The sequence below is a fragment of the Camellia sinensis genome, chromosome 2 (genome assembly GCF_055761805.1).
Source record: "Camellia sinensis isolate YWXY chromosome 2, ASM5576180v1, whole genome shotgun sequence".
Classification (NCBI taxonomy): domain Eukaryota; kingdom Viridiplantae; phylum Streptophyta; class Magnoliopsida; order Ericales; family Theaceae; genus Camellia; species Camellia sinensis.
The window spans coordinates 38360479-38381489 of record NC_138962.1 but is presented as its reverse complement, the minus strand read 5'-3'; the positions used below and the strand labels follow the sequence as shown (position 1 = coordinate 38381489).

General features: G+C 38.0%; 1 long non-coding RNA gene across 1 annotated transcript; it reads right to left on the bottom strand.

Annotated features, from left to right (window-relative positions):
• Positions 1 to 17943: 17943 nt before the first annotated feature.
• LOC145819972 (uncharacterized) lies at positions 17944 to 19851 on the bottom strand. The gene is made up of 3 exons (XR_014360813.1): positions 19503 to 19851; positions 19254 to 19394; positions 17944 to 18241 (listed from the first exon to the last, which is right to left on the bottom strand). It is a non-coding gene; the product is annotated as an uncharacterized LOC145819972 (long non-coding RNA).
• Between the last annotated feature and the right edge of the window lie 1160 nt (positions 19852 to 21011).

Genomic DNA, 21011 nt, shown 5'->3' with positions numbered 1-21011 from the left:
GGTGGTGTCGACAGACAACTTTGCTTTATCCATCGTTGATAGTATAGCTTGTCGGTGCACGCGCGAAGCCATAAGTAACCCCCAGATAGATGTCTGCTTGAATCTTCTTTAACTGTTTTAGCATAGCCTCTTCCTTTAACAGTTTTTTCCTCTGTTTTTCAACTTCCTTGTCCTTTCCAGATGCTTCGCATTGGTCTAAGTGTGGGGGCTTGAAGCACCACCCGCTTCTAGTCATATGATCCATCTCCTCAGAATACCAAGTGTCGTCTGACAAGTCCTGGCCCCAATCCTCGTTGGTGTGGGCAAGATGCAGATCATTATCTTCCCACCATACTCCTCCAGTAACCGACAGACAATTGTCTGGTTCTGTTGTAATTACTTTTACATCATAGTTATCCCCTGCAGGGTGTTTGGCTTTCCCAGCTTTCTGACTATTCTTATCCCTTTCCTGTTCAAATCGCTTCAGTGTGGCTTCTTGTTCCGTATCAGCAGTACTAACAATGCCCAATTCCTGAGCTGAATTCTTAATATGGGTGCTCTTCGACAGTTTTTCCTTGTCCTCGGCCGTTCTGGCCCTTATAGCAGTTCTTGCTTCTAGCTATTCCAGCTTTGGTTGAAGTCCCTCATCCACATCAAGTTCATCACTGAGCCACCCAGAGTTGTCTGTCGACCCGTTCAGATCGAACCAATTAATGTGCACATCTCCCGAATCTTGCTCATTGAAGAACTGCAGATTGTCGATGTCTTTCTCCAGGTCGGCTAGATCATCTAATCCCTGGCTTGGGCCATCCTCCCAGACTACACTGACCTCCACTCCTGTTGGCAACTTCACCTTTGGTTTGGCCTGATTGGTCAGCGCAATATAGCAGCTCGGGTTGTATTCCTCCTCAGAAAAATCCACGGGGCCCTCAGGCACTGGACTGGTATTCTCCACCAAAGCTGATCTCCCTCCATCTTCCACTATTACCACCACGAGTTCAATTTGGATTATTGATGTGTTCATCATGCACAAGTCTGTGCTCTCAGGTATGAACAACACCAGCTTAGGCAGGTGGGAGGGGGTGATGTATATACTGGGGTCGTAAGGAATGACCAGTGTAAGGATGATGTTTATTTTCCAGGGTGGAGGGGTTTGGTTATGTGGTGGGAAAGGATTTGTAGTGACATTAGGTTTTTCAGGAGGTGCTATCACCTTATTGTCAATGAGATCTTAAATCTCATGACATAATCTAAAGCATTGATCAGTATCATGACCATGTTGTTGGTGGAAAACACAATATTTGGCCGGGTTATGTTTCGGAGGGAGATGATCGGGTAGTGGGCGTTGTTCTAACAGCTTAAGATGTCTTTTTTTTATTAGGACCCTCAAGGCTACGGATAAGGACATATAGAGCAGTGTGAAGACCCTCTGGCATCGGGCCTGATGGCTGGAGGTTTGGGAAGTTGTATTGGATGTATCAGCAAAGGGGTTGGCGGTCTTGGGTGTGGTAGTGACTGTATTCACATCTAAAGGCCATGCAACTGCGCTATCGCTAGTAGTCGCATTGGAATTGCGTGTGAAAGCCCTCTTGGGCTGCTCTTTTTCGTGGTCTATAAGACCCTGCTTCATTGCATCCTCAATTTGTACTCTTATTTCGTGGAGGTCAGCAAAAGTAGACAAAGGCAAGACTATCATTTTCTGTAATAATCTTCCTTGCAAGTAACAAACCACCATTCTGATCTGGTCCTTTTCAGATGGCCAGACAGTCATCATAGAGGCCTTGGCCCTTCACTAGGTCACAAAATCCAAGAAACCCTCATTCGACTCTTGGCGAGTTGCTTTGAGGTCACGAGTTGTGACCTCGATCTGAGTATTGTAGGAGTATTGCGCTATGAAGGCCTCGGCCATTTCCTCCAAGTTTCTTTTCATAGAGTCTTCAAGTTTGGCATACTAGATGGCCGCTATACGAGACAGGGTCCGGCCAAAGAGCGACAACTTCTACAATCTGGTGAGACCCATGGGTCGTAGGATATCAGAGAATAGCCGTAGATGGACCATAGGATCCCCAGAATCGTCAAACTGGTTTATATGCAGTATCTTGAATCTATCTGGCAATGTCACTACCGAATCAGTATAGCCATCCTCTCTGTCAGGGATCGAATTCACGCCCTGTGCCCGTTTAAAGAGCTTTTCTAGCTTGCTCACTTTCAGTGCAGTGGAGTCGACCTCGAATTCAAACGACGTCTCTGTCGGGTAAACCAGTGCCTTGGAGGTCTGAGGTGGGATAGGATTAGCCTGAATGCCTGCATTTTCTTGGACATTAATTGTGACTCCGGGTGCTGGAATTCCTGCTGGGGGTACATGGGATGCTGAGGCTACTGTAGGTTACGGCTACTATTGTTGAAGCCTTTCTATTACCTCTGCTTGGTAGGCTACAACCTCGGCTTGGCGAGCTGTGGTCTCAGCTTGTCGGGCAGCATCTAGCTGCATGTTTTCAATAGTCTGCTGGAGTTGACGATGCATGTCTTCCATGTTGACTGGAGGACTTTGAACTGCCGGAACCGGCGAATACTCTCTGTCTGGAGTGGAAGTAGATGAGTGGGCTTGACTGGACACATGCGAGGTAAACGGTGACTGCTAAATTGGTGAATTCTGCTGAATCCTCCTCCGTCTAGTAACCGGTGGGAGTGAAGCAAACACTGGTTGTCCCTTAACTAGATCTCCAGATCTACAAATCCTTTTAACTCGGGTGCAGAGTGCTTGGGGGGTAACAAAATCATCTGAAGCAATGGTGAAAGACTACCTTACAAAGAGAAAATAAAGCAAAAAGAAACAAAAATCAAAAACCGCACAGCACCTCGGCTCAGACAGAAACAACACGCAGTTGCAATCACAAGCTGGAGAACTGTACTCAAACACTGATTTTTGCCCCAAAACTGATACCCAAACTTGGAATTGATACATACATTCCTGCAGAGTTTCACTCTAAAAGCACGTATCAAGCAAGTGAGAGCCAAAACACCCCTATAGTGGGGTAGGATTACCCTATCCTAATTTCGTCAGGAGCTAGGGATTCACTACGCAAAACAAGCGGTTTCACATAATTCCTGCATTCGAGTGAGCAACATGTCCTAGTTTGGAACAGTCTCTATGGTCTCCGACATGTGACTAGGTCGATTGGTCAAAAAGGGTACTTCAGCAAGACTACCTAATATACCTCTCACACCTAACATCGAGAAGTGAAAGGAGGATCAAACGGTACAACGGTAGTCTAGATCCAAGGATTGTGTTCCCATCGTGGCAGAGCCCGCAACCAGTCAACCTTTTGGCAAGCTTTTCCAAGCAAGCCTTCGGCAAACCGTTCAGGAATAGCAGATGACAAACACTGTGACTTAGGTGCACCGATGCAAATGCAAAGAAACACATAAGTGTAGATAAAACAACATATCATGAGTTCGAGCCAAGTTCTCTAAATCCCCAATAGAGTCGCCAGAAACTGTGGACTCGCCTTTTTCTGCGCCCCGCCTTTCAGAAAGGGTTTGAAAAGAAGGTCTCACAGTTCGGACTCCCGCGGTTCTGAATCTAATCTCACAAAGTGCAATGTGAAATTGATAAACACTAAAGAGTCCAAATCTGGCAAACCTTTTTGGAAAATTGATTTTAAATCAAATAATGTCAAAATTGGACTGCTTTGCCAGATACAGAGTTGCCACCTAAATATTTTATTTTTAGAAAATTTAAGAAACCCTGACTCGTGCCAAAGGCCACGTGTTCGTCATCACCAAAGTTGCCTCGGCTTAGGAACTTGGGTACGAGAGGGGAAGGTCCTGAAATAAGCACCCCCGCTCACTCGATCCAGAATCGGCCTCTACTAATTATGATATGATATTTTATAAACATTATGTGCTTTTATTCTGGTTATTAAACTAGCTTTATTATGTGACGCGCACAAACAAATGTAGACTAGTCGCAAGACTTGGAACAATTCAACTCATGTTTGTTTTTGAAAATGGTTTGAATTTGCAACCTCAAGTGGGCTTAAAAATGCAGATTTTCCACCAAACATAGTGGACTTAAAACATGATTTTCCACTCAACAAAGTGGGCTTAAAATGCACATTTGTTGAATTGTTTCAATTCAAACAATAAGCCTTCGTCTACAGGCATTCATGCAGTTTATCAAGTAAGAACATAGCCTCATGGCAAGCATGCGAAACATGGAAACATGGCAATCACACTCATGCAAGTATGCTAAAGCATAAAACTCACTGAGTACTCCAAGCCAAAACAAAAACTAGTTAGAAAAAATGCATGATCCTAACTATACAAGATGCCTAATACAACACATACGATAATACAATTAATAGGCTCGGCTACTAATATGGCATATGAATCGATTTGAACAACATGCGATTAAACACGTATTCAAGGAAATATTGAAATAACAATGTAGTTTGAATGATGCGCCGAGTCTCAGTGCATGCAATACGAATGAATGGATGCAAGCATCAGGTATGCTAATTTAAAACATGTCCCTAAACTAACCATCGAAAGCAGGTAAATAAAAGGGTGAAAGATATGGGGTTGGAAGACATACACACACACGCACACACACTTATTTACAACATTACGCCCTCGCGAAGGAGGGTTCGAATGAATAAGCTAACTAGCTATGCTAATTAAGTTAACTAATTATTACAAAACGAATTAATTAACTATTCTAAGCTAATTAAATATTACAAATCAAATTAATTAGCTAAACACTTAACTAACTAATTACAAAGCAACTAGAAGGTCTCAGGAAGTGAGGGATGCATGCATGCTTAGTTTCTCCACCTGAAAAGCCACCACCTTGCCACTGAATGCCTCTGTTTGCACATTTGAACACCAACAGTGCTGCTAACTTCCAGAATACCTTTGCTCCACCTTACCAACATACTATGCAAATTTCATTAATGGCCGGTAGGCTACCAATGGTGGCCGTTGGCTACCATTGATGGTCGATTGGCTACTGCTGGTGGCCGTCGGCCATTGTTGACCTGAATTTCCTCTTGCTGCAACAGAGGGCAAATAGAGGCAAAGCATTATATTCTCAAGGGTTGTTTGTACTGTTACCCTCCTTATTATCAAACAAGTTCACAGGAGTGTAACTCTTGGCCCTCAAACCATCAATCAAGTAATTTCCATGCATGATGGCTAAGGAACCAAGTTTATACAAGTTAATGAGTGCAAAACAAGACTCAAAAAGACCACCACCCTATCATGCATGATCAAGGATGGTGGTGACCAAGGAAAGTGGCACATTTCATCACTTTTGAGTATGAAATGTCCCATTTTCCTTATGTTCGAATTAACGTTCGATTCGAACACATGCAATGCAACACGAAAGATGCTTATCTTGCCTCTTTTACTTGTCCAATTTTGTTTACTCATTTTAATTACCAAAACCATTCTTTAATTGATTTGTCCATTAGTTAGTGTCTTCTAATGGAAAGATGACTCAAAAAACAAGTTTCTTTGGGCATGAAAGAGGCATTACACTGTTGGTAATGAACCCCCTAAGGGATTAAACCATTAGGTGCAACACCTCCATTTCACACTTAGGCAAACAAGTGGTTTGAAACCACTTTCAAAGCAAACAAAAGAGTGAAGAATGGAGGGAGATTGCAGAGATTTTAAGTGATGAAATGAAGTGCAAAACAACACTAAAACATGTTATTAACTCAAAACAATGATAGTAAATACCTTAAAACACCAAGCTAGTGAAGGAATTAACACTACAACTACGTAATACATGGCTCAAATGAAATAACCAACCCAAAACAGAGCCAAAACAGGTCAAAACAGAGGCAAAAACATGCTGGACTAGAGTTAAGTTAAGTTAGAAAAACATGCTAACTCATGAAGTTAACTAGGCATGCAAACAAGGCAAAAGGAGGGGAGGCTAACTTCTCCAATTTTGGACTTCAAAAGTTGATTTTTACTACTGAAAAACCTATGAGATTTAGTAATTAAAAGGTCCAAAAAAGCTGTTTTGAAAGTGGTGAATAATAGCACAAAAGCTTAAAAAGCTAAGAAGCAAAAAAGGTAGACAACCCCTTAACTCAAAATAGCCTTAAGCCACCATTTTTAGGTCACAAAAACAGAGGTTTTTACACTTCAAAACCAGCCTTCAAACAATTTAAAAGGATGGAAAAACAAGTATATAAAGCAAGTAGAAACAAGGCAAGTGTTATACCTTTGAAGCAAAGCACAAAATAGCCAATAATCCAAGCTCAAACCACCTTCTAGAGCTCAAAGAAGGTCCCAAGTTATCTCAGCTCAAAGGTGAGAGTATTTGGTTAAGGGTTGGTATGCAAAAGCTAAGAGAAACTAGGCAAATGTGTGCAAAATAACAAGAGGGAGAGAGAATTCTAGAGAGAGATATTTTTGTTCTAAAAATGCTAACCTCCTAAAATGGGAGAGGAACCCCTCTATGTATAGAAAAACAAGTCTTGAGCTTAGAAACATCTCACCATACACGTGTATGGAGATGCAGCTCAGTGAGCAACAACTGGCACAGCTGGCAACAAATATCTGGAAAAAGACACCAATGGCCATCGGCCAGCACTGGTAATCGACAAGCACAGCCATGGACGATAGACTCTGGGGCTGGCCGACAGGTCACCCACTCTTCCAGGCTAGAGGCAACAAGCTCTTGGTCCAAAAACATGCACAAAACAGATAAGGTTTAGAGGCTTAAAGACAAGGTATAGACTGCCCGAACTCTCTTCATGCGCGAGGGCGCAAATTGGGTTCTAGCTACTACAGTTCGGACTCCTGTCATGGTTTTGAATCTAATCTCACAACGTGCAATGTAAGACTGATAAATCACCAAATAGTCCAAATCCGGCAAATCATTTTGGAAAATCGATTTTAATCAAGAAGTGCCAAACATGGACTGCTTTGCCAGATTTCAGAGTCGCCACCTAAATATTTTGTTTTAGGAAATTTACGAAACCCTGACTCATGCCTAAGGCCACATGTCCGTCATCACCAAAGTTGCCTCAGCTCGGGAACTTGGGTACGAGAGAGGAAGGTCCTGAAATGAGCACCCCCGCTCACCCGATCAAAGATCGGCCTTTACTAACATGATATGTTGTTTTTGGAAACACATGTGTTCTTATTCCGGTTTATTAGCTAAACTTACTATGTGATGCGCACAGCATACAAGTATGGATTAAATCACTCGATTTGAAACAAAACATCTCATGTTTGTTTTTGGGAAATGGTTTGAAAGTGCTACTCGCAAGTAAGCTAAAGCGCGGATTTGCCACCAAACAAGGTGGGCTTAAAACATGATGATTTGCCACTTCAAGTGGGCTTAAACCTCACATTTTGATGAATTGTTCCAATTCAAGCGATGAAACCTTCATCCACAGGCATTCATGCAGTTATATCAGTTAAGCAAATAGCCTCATGGCAAGCATGCTGTCATGGCAACACTCACACTTATGCAAGGATGCTAAAGCATAAACACTCATAGTGTACTCCGAGCAAAAAAAGAAGCAAGTTAGAAATCAATGCATGATCCTAGCTATGTTAAGATGCCTAATGCAACACATGCAAAAATGCAGCTAAAAGGCTCGACTATTCTAAGATGGCATATGAATGCAACACTCGATAACATGCTTTGAAACACGTATTCAAGTAAGTATATTGAAATACAATGCGGTTTGTATGATGCGCCGAGCCCGGTGCATGCAAGATAGATGAATGGTGCACGCATGCATAGCATAAGGTATGCTAATTGAGATATGCCCTAAACTAACCATCGAAAGTGGATAAGTAAAAGGGAGAAAGAAATGGGGTTGGAAGATATGCATCACACACACACACACTTATTACAACATTGTGCTCTCTCGAAGGAGGGTCCGAATAATAAGCTAACTAGCTACGCTAATTAAACTAATTATAACAAACCAAAATTAATTAACTATTCCTAGTTAACTAATTGTTACAAAACAAATCGATTAATTAAGCACATTAACTAATTAAGTACAAAACCGACAAATTAGCTAACTAAGTAAAACAGCTAAAACAGTTAAAAGAGGTCCTCGGGACGAGGGGTGCATGCATGCTCGATCGCCTCACTCGGAAATCCATTGCTATGCCCAGAATTGCCTTTGTTTGCATTTGATTTGATCTCTGAAAAGTGCACTAACTTCCAGATTGCTTCTGCTCCAACATGGGGACCCCCTAGTGGGCTGCCGACTAGAAAAGGGGGCTGTAGACCAGAAAAAGTGGTCAGTCGACCACCCCTACTGGTCGATCGACCAGTTGATTTGCCAAGCTCTAGTTTTGCTACAACAGAGAACAACAAGGGGTATAACAGTGTATTTGCAAGATATGTGTGCACAACCACCCTTCCTATCATTTCTCAAGCTCAAGGGAGTGAGGTACTCGCTCTCGGGCCACCAACCAAGCATCGCAATGCACGATGACCGAGAAGCCAATTTGTACAAGTCAATGTCAATGAATGCACAAATAACACATAAGGGCCTCCACCTCTATCATGATTGATCAAGAAGGTCGGCGACTAAGAAATGCTACACGTTTCATCACTTTGAGTATGAAACGTGCGACATTCCTCATGTTTGGATTAACGTCCAATCCAAACACATGCAACGCAAACAAGATGATCAACCTTCAATGCTAAAGTGACATGCACAAGACTTTATCATGTAAGCAATGCATGCATGGCACGTTTAAAAGCTAAGGCATCAAAGCTAATGAAACATATTACACATGAAGCATGCACTATCAATCTCAAATAGTCAAACCAACCCCAGACAGAGGTCAAACATGCCAAAACAGTGGTTGAAATATGTTAAGATCAAGGCATACAACACAAGGAGAACATGCTCATTTGATGGCTCATTAACAATGCACAAAGACATAACTCTCAAAAGCTCTCAAGGAATGAAAGAAGTGAGAACATGACACACGTACATGCTCTGAAATAACATGTTAAATGATACCCAAACATGCAACCATCACAAATATAGCATAGTAGGGTGCTCAAAACTCAAGACTAGCTAAGGTACTTGCACCATAGCCATATCAAGCAAGCCCCAAAGGGCCAAGATGACTTAAAACAGTCCCAAGGCAGGTCAAAACAATGCCAAAACATGCATGGAGTAGAGCTAACACATGCTAGAATGGGAGGCATAAAGCATGACGCATGGAAGGCCAATGAGTGGGATTACACTACACATACCAAAACCAAGCATGAGGTGACTTCACCCACAAAAATCAGAGTTGTAACATGGTAAAATAACACCAAAAATATGCTGAGATGGTAGCCCAAAAGCTTAGGCAAGCATGCATACATATTGGCTCATAAGTGAAGCATAAGGCTCAACCCTCAAACACAACAAAGGGATGATAAATGCAAGAATATGGTAGAGGTACATGGTCTAAAATAACATGCCAAATGATGCTATGCTATGCAAAAAGCTCAAATATGACATGTTAGAGGTCTTAAAGTGCAAGGCTAGCAAAGCCAAATACACTATAGCTATGCAAAGCCAAGCATGCATGACCAAAACCACTCAAATCAAACCTAGAGAATGCTAAAACATAGCCAAAAATATTCTGGAGTAGAGGATACACATGTTAGATCAATGGGCTAAAACACCAAATACACTAGGCTAGTGAACCAAATTGCACTATAAGTGCAAGGAGCATGCAAGAGGCAACCGAACCAACCCAAAATAGAGTTATGACATGGCAAATAATGGCTAAAAACATACTTGAACTAAGAAAATTCAAGGTACAAAGACATGCCACTTTGCAAGGCTATAAGTAGGATTACACTACAAGTGCAATAAGCATGCAAGAGGTGACCAAGACAGCCAAAAACAGAGTTATGGTAGGTCTGAAAAGTCACAAAAATGAGCCTAAACAAAGCCACTAAGAAGTAGAAACACATGCTCTTTTGATGGGCCATCAACACATGCAAATAAGAGAAGAGAAGGGGGGACAACCCCCACCCATTTGGGACCTCAAAACCACATTTCTACCACTAAAATTCCTCTAAGTTTCAGTGGTAAGAAGGCCAAAAAGAGATGGTCCCGAAGGCCTTAAGGGATGGCACAAAGCAAAGCAAAGCAAAACAAAACAAGCCATCAAAGGGGGTAAACCACCCCTAACTCAAACTAGGCCTTAAACAAACATTTTAAACACTTCAAAACAAAGGTTTTTGTAGTTGAGAGTTAAGCCAAAAGTAGCATGTAAAGGTGGCCAAATATGCAACCAAAACAAAGCTTTAAAGAGGGAATAGGACTCACCCTTGAAGAACAACAAGAACAGCAACTTCTTGAGTTTTGAAGCTCCCTTAAGACCCTCCAGCACTTCAGCAACAAAGTAGGAGTGTTTGGCTAAGAGGTTGTGTGCAAAAGTGTGAAGAAAATGCAATTCTAAGCACTATAAGGCACAACAATATATAGAGAGAGAAATCTAGAGAAATAGTAGATATTTTTGGCTTCTCAAAATTCTGAACCCCTTGGAAGGGGAAGAGAACTCCCCTTATATAGAATATGCAAGCTAAAGCTTGCTTGAATCCCTCCCTAGGGAGGATGCATTATGTGCCTAACAACTGGCACCAAAAATATCTGCAAAAGCAGAAAAAAGGCCGTAGATCACTTAAAGTGGTCGACCAACCACCCCCCCTAGTCGACCGACCACCTCAGGTGGTCGATAAGGGAAAACAACTGGCTGGCAGGGGAGAAACAGGGACTACAAAGAGAGAAGAAGGTGGTGGTAGGCTGCAGACCACTTAGGCTGGTTGACCGACCACCCACCCTAGCTGACTGACCACCAAAAGTGGTCTACAGGGAAGAAAAGTGGTCTACAGGGGAGAAAACTGGCTGGCATGGGAGAAAACTGGTCTACACCACTGTTTCTCTCCCTAGGCAAAAGGGAGGGGACCAAGGGTTAGCTTAAAACAAGCACAAAACCAAGAAAGTTCAGAGACTCAGAGGCAAAGCGCACAGCTGAAAACCTCAGGGACTCCAAACGAGCGTGAACATGCGCAATCATCGAGCACTCAATCGATGACATCCAAGTCTTTAGGACGGTCAAAAATGGGGTGTCTACACAAGGCATTCCGCTGAGGACTTCGGGCGCTCAAAATGAACATAAACAAACACAATCATGAGTGCACAAATGATGACGTCCAAGCCTTGAGAACAGTAAAAAATGGGGTGTCTACACATTCCATTTCAAGTTAAATAAATTAAAAAGTAAGGGAGGAGACATTGTGAGTGTTTTCTTGAGAAGTTCACCATATGAAAATTGGAGTGATGCATATTTTGAGGGGAAACGTTATAGTGAGATGTATTCAAATATTGCTGAGTAATTTAATTTGTGGATACGAGAAGCTCGACACTTGCCAATAACAAATTTGGTAGACATGATACGGTTGCAAATCATGAATATGAGGTCTGATAGGAGGTTGCTCTCTAGTAAATGGAATAAAGTTCAAAGTTCTCAGTCCTCATATGGATAGTGTATTAGTGTGATGACCGGGTTTGTCTTTCGTCTTGTTTCTCCTTGTTACCTTTGGACTTACCTTGTTAGAGTGACAGTTTAGACTTGGAGTCTTGTTAATCATTTGAGTTTGTTATGTTCGGAAGTTCTTCTAAAAAATTCTTGTTCTTATTTATTCCGGCGTGGAGTTTCGTTTGTTACGGAGGGTCCAAGGTCAGTCCGGAGTATTGGGAATTGAGCCGAGACATTTCCGAGCTGAGGACCAAGGCCGCACATGCGGGGCCTTGGGCCATACGTGCAGGAGGTTTAGCTGTATGTGCGGAATTCAGGGAGGGAAACAACCAGTACACTGCTAAAAATGCATGTGCAGAAGTGAGGTGCAGGGAAGGGGCCGCACGTGGGGATAAAGGCCACACGTGTGGGAGGCACACTCTGCACGTGCGGGAAGAGGCTCCGCACGTACAGAGGTAGGTGGATCTGAAAATGTTGTATTTTCTCATCTTTGGGCTGATTGAGTGTCACTTTTTGTATGTCTCTCTCTCTCTCTAAAAATATTTCCTCTTTCTTCTCTCTACATTTCCTACCAAAAACCTCACAAGATCCTTGATTTCTCCAAATCCATTGGGATTTAGATCCAAGTTCCTCATCAAAGTCGGTTATCTAGGCGAGGGCTACATTGTGTGCGGTGGAGATCGAATTTCATCGTCATTGATTTTGGGGTTTTCAACTCGTTTCTTCTTTAAACTTGAGGTAGAGATTTGCTTTGAGTTATATATATGTTTTTGCAAGATCTAGATGATTTTCAAAATCATCATTTGACTAGCTTTGAGAAATTGATTGTTGATTTCAAGAAGATGAGTGATTTTGAAAGAGAGTTTATTTTCTTTTCCTTTTAAAATAGAAATTGAGGGTTTTGAACCATATTGATTGAAGAAAGATGATTTTGGGGTGATCCTTTTAAATATTTTTGAGATGAATGGTTTTGGTAAGAAAACCTAGAAATTGGGTCTTTTTTGAAAGATGTTGTCATATTTATTTTGTGTACCAAAATAAATAGATGTTTGAAAATTGTTTATTTATATATAAATAACGAGTTTTGTGAAAAAAATGAGAAATGTTGTTTATTTTGGAAATTGTTGTCAAAATGTTGATTTAGTCTTGAATTAACTAAATTGTTGAGATTGCTCGAAATGTGGAAATTATGTTATTCTCTTGCATGAATTGGATATAAAAGTATATATATATATATATATATATATATCCATCTTGTGGAATTGCGTTGAAAGGAGGATTGGGAATTTTGATCACAATGGTATATTGTGTGGAACAATTGAATATGGAAGTAATGTTGCATTGCATTATTAATCATACATTGGCATATCAATTCATTGGACTATGTTACGCTTTGGAAATTTGCATTGAAAAAAGAATGTTGGGAAATGGGTTTTCATGAAATGCTTTTGCAGTAAATACGGTGGTAAGTCTTAATAGGTGGTGTAGATGAAATTGTTTAAGTTGGCCGAGTGTCCTTGGTGAAAGACCAGAAAGTCACGCGGATAGGTGTCGAGCCTTCCGGTTAATACCGGTAAAAATGACAATTGGTAGTACTCGTATAGTCTACTTGCAGACACCGATTGAGGGATTACCAGAGTTGTATTTACCACCCCTTGAATTAAATTAATAAATTTTGAACAATTGAAGTTGCATAACATCATTGAGCATGATAGTTTTCAAAAGATGAAGATGTGTTTTATTTTCAAAAGGCATGGCATGTGCATTCATCTCTTGAGACGTGTATAAAATGTATATACTTTGTTAAGGATTTCCTACTGGGCTTTATGCTCACCCTACCAGATTTTTGTGCAGGAAAAGACGTGGTGAATCCGCCTAATTGAGGGCGTGGAAATGTATGTGTTGAAAGCACTAAAGTTCTCATTTGCTGTGATCCTATTTGTAAACCAAGGGCTATGTATGTGTGGGTTTGAATAACCATTTTGTGTAACCGGGCTTTCACCTTGGAAGATTGTAAACCTTTGGGGGTGCTTATTTGGTTATTTATTTGTTGTTGAATCAATGTAATATCGCATGAGGAACTATCATTATTATGTAATGCAATTATGGGAAGTTATATTTGGTTTTCCTTTAAGAGAGCCATGATTGTTGTATTATCATTTGGGTTAGAAATTTGGGGCGTTACAATTGGAGAATGCTTTCATGGATGGGAAGACATGGAATGTGAGTTTATCATCTGATAATGTGTTTGAAGTGCATTGTTTTCCTTCGGTTATGGTTGATCTTGGGTTGAGAACTTGTTTATGTCGAAAATAGGAAATAAATGGGTATCCATGTCAACATGCTATTGCTACAATTTTTAGGAGTGGAAAGAATTTGAATTCATTTGTTGAACTATTTTTTCATGCTGATATGTATCGTCAAGCATACCCGTTTTCGATTGGCCCAGTTCCAACTGTTGAAAAACCTGCGTGTAGCATTGATGATGCTATGATTTTACCTCCATTGAGTAAGATACCAGTTGGGAGACCAAAGAAGAACAGAATTGCTTCTACTTGAGAGTTTAAAAGGGTGATGAAGTGTAGTCGATGTGAGAGTATTGGTCTCCATAATAAGAGGACATGCAAGAAACCTTTGTTAAATAGTTGAGGATAATACACTTTATTGATTGAATAATACATTTGATGATTACTTTGTGTATTTTGTTTTGTGAAATGTATTTTTTGGACAGTGTGTATATAATAATACCAATCAAATTCATTTAGAGAAATTTTTCAATAGCAGTGAAATTTACTTTTTGTATTGTGTTTTTAGAAACATACTTTGGGAGTGCCTTTATAATACCAGTCAAATTCATTCAGAGAAATTTTCCAAAAGTAGAGAAATTTACTATGGACATTGTTTTTGTTGAAATGTGCATTGTGTTTTTGAAGTCAAATTCATCTAGAGAAATTTGCCAATAGTAGAGAAAATTACTGTGTGCATTGTGTTTGTTGAAACATACTATAGGCAGTGTATTTATAATACCAGTCAAATTCATCCAAAGAAATTTTCCGCTAGCAGAGAAAATTCTCTGTGCATTGTGTTTTGTGAGGTTAAATTCATCTAGAGAAATTTGCCAATAGCAGAGAAAATTACTGTGTGCATTGTGTTTTTTGAATTTGATGATTGTTTTGTACCATATAGTACATTGCAGATTACATGATCATATAGGTACCCTCTTGGCACGATACGATTTAAATTTCTCTATGAATTTCTGATAACTTCATACCAGTCAAATTCATCCAAAGAAATTTGCCAATAGAAGAGAAATTTACTATGGGTATTATGTTTGTTGAAATGTACATTGTGTTTTGTGAGGTCAAATTCATCTAGAGAAATTTGCCAATAGCATAGAAAATTACAGTGTGCATCGTGTTTGTTGAAACATACTATAAGTAGTGTTTTTATAATACCAGTCAAATTCATCTAGAGAAATTTGCCATTAGCAGAGAAAATTCTCTGTGCATTATGTTTTGAAGCTTCAAATTCATCCAAAGAAATTTGCCAATAGAAGAGAAAATTACTGTGAGTTTTGTGTTTTTTAAATTTTATGATTGTTTTGTACCAACACAGTGCATTACAAATTACATGATCATATAGGCACCCTCTTGGCACGATACGAGTTAAATTTCTCTGTGAATTTTTGATAACATCACACTAGAGAAATTTCTGCAGACAATTTTCTCTATGTGGATTGTGTTGATAATCACCAATTAGCATGCATTATAAAATATATATATATATATATATATATATATTTAACTATTGATAGGTATGAAATTTACATTAGTCAAAAAAAGATATATACATATATGTTAAACATCATCATTCCTTCAATGTATGAAAAAACAAATTGAAGGGTTATTTCTAATTATATTGTGCGCATTGTCTTCTTTTCGCTAGTGTGCTTTCACTATTAGACTTTTGGTTTTTCTTCTGGTGATATTTGAATTAGTTCTGTCCATGACCGGCCAACTTCGGTCACAAATCTCTCTATGATTTCTGCCCTCATCAACCTTAAGTCTCGTGTTGACAATTTCGAGCTAATAGGTTCATGGTTGCTATATTGTCTCATTATGTAGCATACAAAGAGGCCACAATCCACACTGCATACAAATTATAGGTATAGTTAGTTTTAAGAAACATTCAAATTAGATTATCTTATTTATAGATGCTGTATGAAACTTGCGAGTTACTGTCTTGTTGTGGAGCATTGTTGACATATTCAAAGTCATAATTTGTGTTTTGTGAGTCTATCAATTTGAAAGAGGGTTGTGATTGTGTCTCTTTTTCAAGGCAAGCTTTCAAAAAATTCTCCACATAATCTTGCTGCAAAAAAATAATTTTTAAATAACAGAGAAATTTACACACAAATTAATGGGATTTTATGAAAATTATCGTCACATAAATATTATCATGGATTAGAGAAATTTACACTCGTTACCAATTGTTTTGCATCTTTGATATATTTGTCTTGTGCATCATCCCTCCTTGGCCTTAGTGAGTTGTAGTACCTCCATAACTTGTGTTGTTTGTCCAAGACTAGCAAGGTTTAATGATTTCCATCTGTTGGCTTCTCATTGCCTCTGGTCTTTATTAGGAAATGGAGGAACCTGTAGTTTCTCCATGTTGTTTCAAGATGCTTGTCAAATAATGAGACTCGGAAAGTTTGATTTTCCATTATCTTGATGAAGTTCTGCGTTAAGAGAAAATCAAAAAATGGTTATGAGAAAGTTGAAATGACAGGAATTTAAGAAATATACACACAGAGAAATTTTAAATGCACACAATTAGCTAGAGAAAATTAGACTAGTGACACAATTGGTTTCAAGAAGTATTTTAACAAGAGAAAGTAGTAAATAAATTCTAGAGAAAATCAAATAAAAGAGTAGTAACATACCAAGCTCGTGCATGTGAAAAAAAATGAAGTTGGTTGTTGTCCTTTTCTCCTTTGATCAGCAAATAGGATCTCTCCATAGCCATCAATGACCTAAAAAATATCATTTATAATTGTAATATTGGTTTATAAAGGCTAATGAAACATTACAGAGAAATTTTGATGAAAGACTTACATTGTTGGCAAATTTTTTTTCCTTTATTAGGTTTCCAATATCTTCAAAGGTAATGAGATTTAACTCACTTGTCCAGATTAAAGCCCTACAAGATGACAAAGAAGGGATTTAACAGTTGTTAATGCAATATAAGTTAGTAAATTGTTGTTTGTTATCTTCTATTTTATTTGTTGTACTTATTTGAGTTCAGACACATTTGATTTGTGCTGCAAGATGTCTTTTACATGTTCTTTTACCAATTTTGAAACCGGTAGAGGTTGTGGAAAAACCCAAGATTTTCTGATGCTTGTTGGTTGAGGCAAGACGTACTCATTGGCATCAAGTACTTCTTTGTCTTTGGTGGTTTGCTCTGTTTGCTTTGCAGCTTACTTTGAACCTCTAGTCACTTTCGCAACTTTGGGATATTAAAATTCTGGATCTTGCTGCTTTTCTTTCCTTTCTTTTGCCTTTAAATTCTTTATCATTAATGTAGGATCTTTTTTCATTGTAGACAGTGAAAATATCAATAAAAGTTAAATTTCTCTGAAGTAACAGATCATATTTCAATATGTTTGATTCAGTATTTTCCAATTACCATAGACTTTTATCTTTTGCTTTGGTTGTTGTTTGTGTGCCCCTTGTTCTTGCTGGGTTGCTGGTTATTGTTCTACTTATATTCCAACTATACACAGTGAAAATCAAACAAGCCCCAAAAATCAAATAAGCAAATAGACAGAGAAAATCAAACTGGCCAAACTAATGTGGACAAAGAAATTTAACTTCCAGAGAAAATTATAATAAATAGAAATTTCTCTGAGTTATGTTGACACAGGGACAAAAATTTTTGTGGCTCAAGATTTTCACTGACCTTGGGGTTAAACTTGTGTTGGTGTTCGGTAAGGTTGTGTTGCTAGTTGGACGGATAGTTCTTTAATTTGTTCATGCAATCCAGCATTTTAGTTTCAAGCTCTGAAACTGAATACCTTAACTGTTGAATTGTTTTGTATCATCTTGTTTTTAAACCTCTAACATCCTTGTTTCATTTGGTTTGTGCTATCTCTTTCTTGAAATTCTGAGTTATTTGATGCCAAGGTTCTTATTGCAATGTCTTTTTCTGCAAGTAATTCATTCCAATTTTTCTCTTTTTCTATTTTGGATTTAGAAAGTGCCTTTAGTCTTTGATGTAGATCAGCAATTTGAGCATCCTTTGATTCTTCAGATTCTTGAGGCTGATGCATTGCTGAGCCACAAATCCTATCATGATGTTGGTCCATCGGCTCATTATGTTCTTCTTCATCACTTTCCTCATTGTTTTCTTCTTCCTCTTTAGATTCAGTGCCTTTATCTTTTTCTTTATTGTCTTCTTCTTTTTGTTCATTTTCTTTTTTGTCTTCTACTTCTACTTCTTCATTTTCTTTTTTGACTTTCGCTTCTGTACTGCTTACTTGATCTTCTTCTCCACTGCTTACTTCTTGTTCTTCTGTGTTACATTCCCTCATTCTTCTTCAGATGAATCTTCTAATGTCTCCTTGAATTTGACAATTGCCTTTTTTGATTATTTCTTCTTTTTTTTACCAAGACAAAAACTCCTCTGATGGGTTTTTAACTAGCTCCTTGTTATCTATCTGTAATAGGAGGCTCTTTTATTAGAGAAATGTTAAAAATTAATTGAGAGAAAAAATTCAAATAAGGCAAATAAAATTCATCTAAATCATACTAATGGGAAACAAACTTCAGAGAAAATTGTATGGGCCAAAGAAAATTACGGACAAGAAGATAATTTATGAGTCAGAGAAAATTATGAAACAAGTAACATAATTTAGATATTAGAGAAAATCAATCAGGGCATATAAGTTAATGTTACTATAATTGTGTCAGAGAAATTTGGATTTCAGAGAAAATTCATTACAAGGGCAGAAATAAACAGTGGTAATCAAAGCAACATAAATTGAAATTTCAAAGAAAATTGATCTCAATCAGTCAAAGAACATAAGTTATGGGCCAGATAAAATTCATCTAAATCATACTAATGGGATACAAATTTCAGAGAAAATTTTATGGACTAGAGAAAATTACACACAAGGACAATTAATTTTATGGGTCAGAGAAAATTATGAAACAAGTAACATAATTTAGATATCAGAGGAAAATCAATCAAAGCAGATAAGTTAATGTCACTATAATTGTGATTAGAGAAATTTGGATTCCAGAGAAAATTCATTACAAGGGCAGAAATAAACAATGTTAATCAAAGAAGTAACATAAATTGAAATTTCAGAGAAAATTGATCTCAATCAGTCAAGGCACATAAGTTATGGGCCAGAGAAAATTACACACAAGGAGAAATAATTTTATGGGCCAGAAAAAATTATGAAACAACTAACATAATTCAGATATCAGAGAAAATCAATCAGGACATATAAGTTAATGTGTTACAATTGTGGTCAGAGAAATTTGGATTCTAGAGAAAATTCATTACAAGGGCAGAAATAAACCAGTGGTAATCAAAGAAGAAACATAAATTGAAAGTTCAGAGAAAATTGATCTCAATCAATCAAGGCACAAGGAGGGAAACAAACTAGTGGTCAGAGAAATTTTGGAATTTTACTAAGATTTCAGTGGCGATAGAAATATAACCTGTCGAGGTGCAAGAGAGTGGACTGGTGTCTTCTACAGCTGTTTGGTCAAGCTTTGTAGGTTCCATTTGGCACATCTTGGGAAGTCAGTTGTGTTACTGTCTTCCGAGTCAATGATATTTGCATGTTCACATAGCCAATACTGTGATGGAAATTAAAGTAATTAAATTTTGCTAAACACACAAATTTGTAAGTATCATAATTGTAAATTTGAATGGAAATTATATTTATCAGCAATGTAATGACACACCTCGTAACTTTTTCTGGAGTTTTGTGCAATGTTGTGATAAAATCGATTAATGTTGATATGATTGCTTCTGGCCAATCATACAGCTTCATTGATTCAAGAGGTTTCACGTACTTTATAAAAACCCACCATATTAAATTCTCACTTGTTGCAAAAAATAAGATGAGACACAAGTACAAGGTATCAATGATTATTACATCTTTGAAGTCAGTTAGTTGTTTGCCTTTCATTACTTTGACCAAGGCATTTTTAAGAACATGACCAGTGAACCTTGTGTCCTTTAGGAATCTTCTCCTTAGGAATGTAGTTTTTGGTTTTTTTGAGTATCTTAATGACATGGCTCCTTTACCTCTTTGCAAACCAAAAATCAAGGTCATGCCATTGGTTGTAAAGGTCAAGTTCTTTTTACCAACTGTGAATGCTTTCATTTTTTCATTGTAACGTTGGATTATTGCAACTACATCATCATCAAATTTCCTAGACTTCCTTGGATCCATCCTTCCAGTGGTTAGAGCTTGGATCAAATGCCAGAATGAGGTCTTCTGAAGCTCTTTAAGTTGGTTTGAATTGAATTTAAGTGTTTGAAAAAAAGAGACAACAAATGAGAGGTTGGATCGATATTGAATGTTGTAATGAGCTCTCTTTCTTTGGAGCTTAACAAGTTTTTTCCCCCTTGAGCTGGAGTCTTTTGAAGTTGGGATATTCATCTTGATTTTAGTTGCTTCATTACCTTGGACTTGTGTGTTTTGGTGAGGAGTTTGTGGTGTTTTGCTGCTTTTTGATCTAAGATCATAAGAAAACTAAGAGAGTTTCTATTTCTTGCTCGGTGTTTTTGGTGTTTTGCTGCTTTTACGTTTTACCATTTATAGACAATGATGAAAACATAAAAATGTCAACATTAAATCCTAGAGAAAATTGAACATGCTAGAGAAAATTGAACATGTCAGAGAAAATTACGCATAAGGGAGAAAACTAAGGTGGCCAAGTAAAATTATAAATGTCAGAGAAAGTTAGACACTGGAAATTAAATGTCAGAGTACTAATTGTTTTCTTGTGAAATATATCTAACCACAGAAAATTTCTATTCCTTGAGAAATCAACAAAGCTATATAAACATGCTAACGAAATTTTCAATAATTGTTAAAATTACATATAGAAGTAAAATATAGCCAGAGAAAATTCAAAAAAAAAAACATATATCTAGCAAGCACAAAAAATGAATATGACAGAGAAAAGTAAACATGGCAAGTTAGAGAAAATTTCCATTCCACAATTAGCAGGATAAAATAAACAAAGCAACGTAAACATGACACAGAAAATTACACAATATTGAAACCAAGAATTGAACAGAATAAACATACCAGAGAAATTTGCAAAAAAGAAACATAAATCTAGCAAGCCACATAATATTAAAATGCCAGATAAATTTACAGACACAACCAGAGAAAATTGAACATGGCAAACAGACACAAGGGAGAAAACTAATGTGGCCAGAGAAAATTATAAATTCCA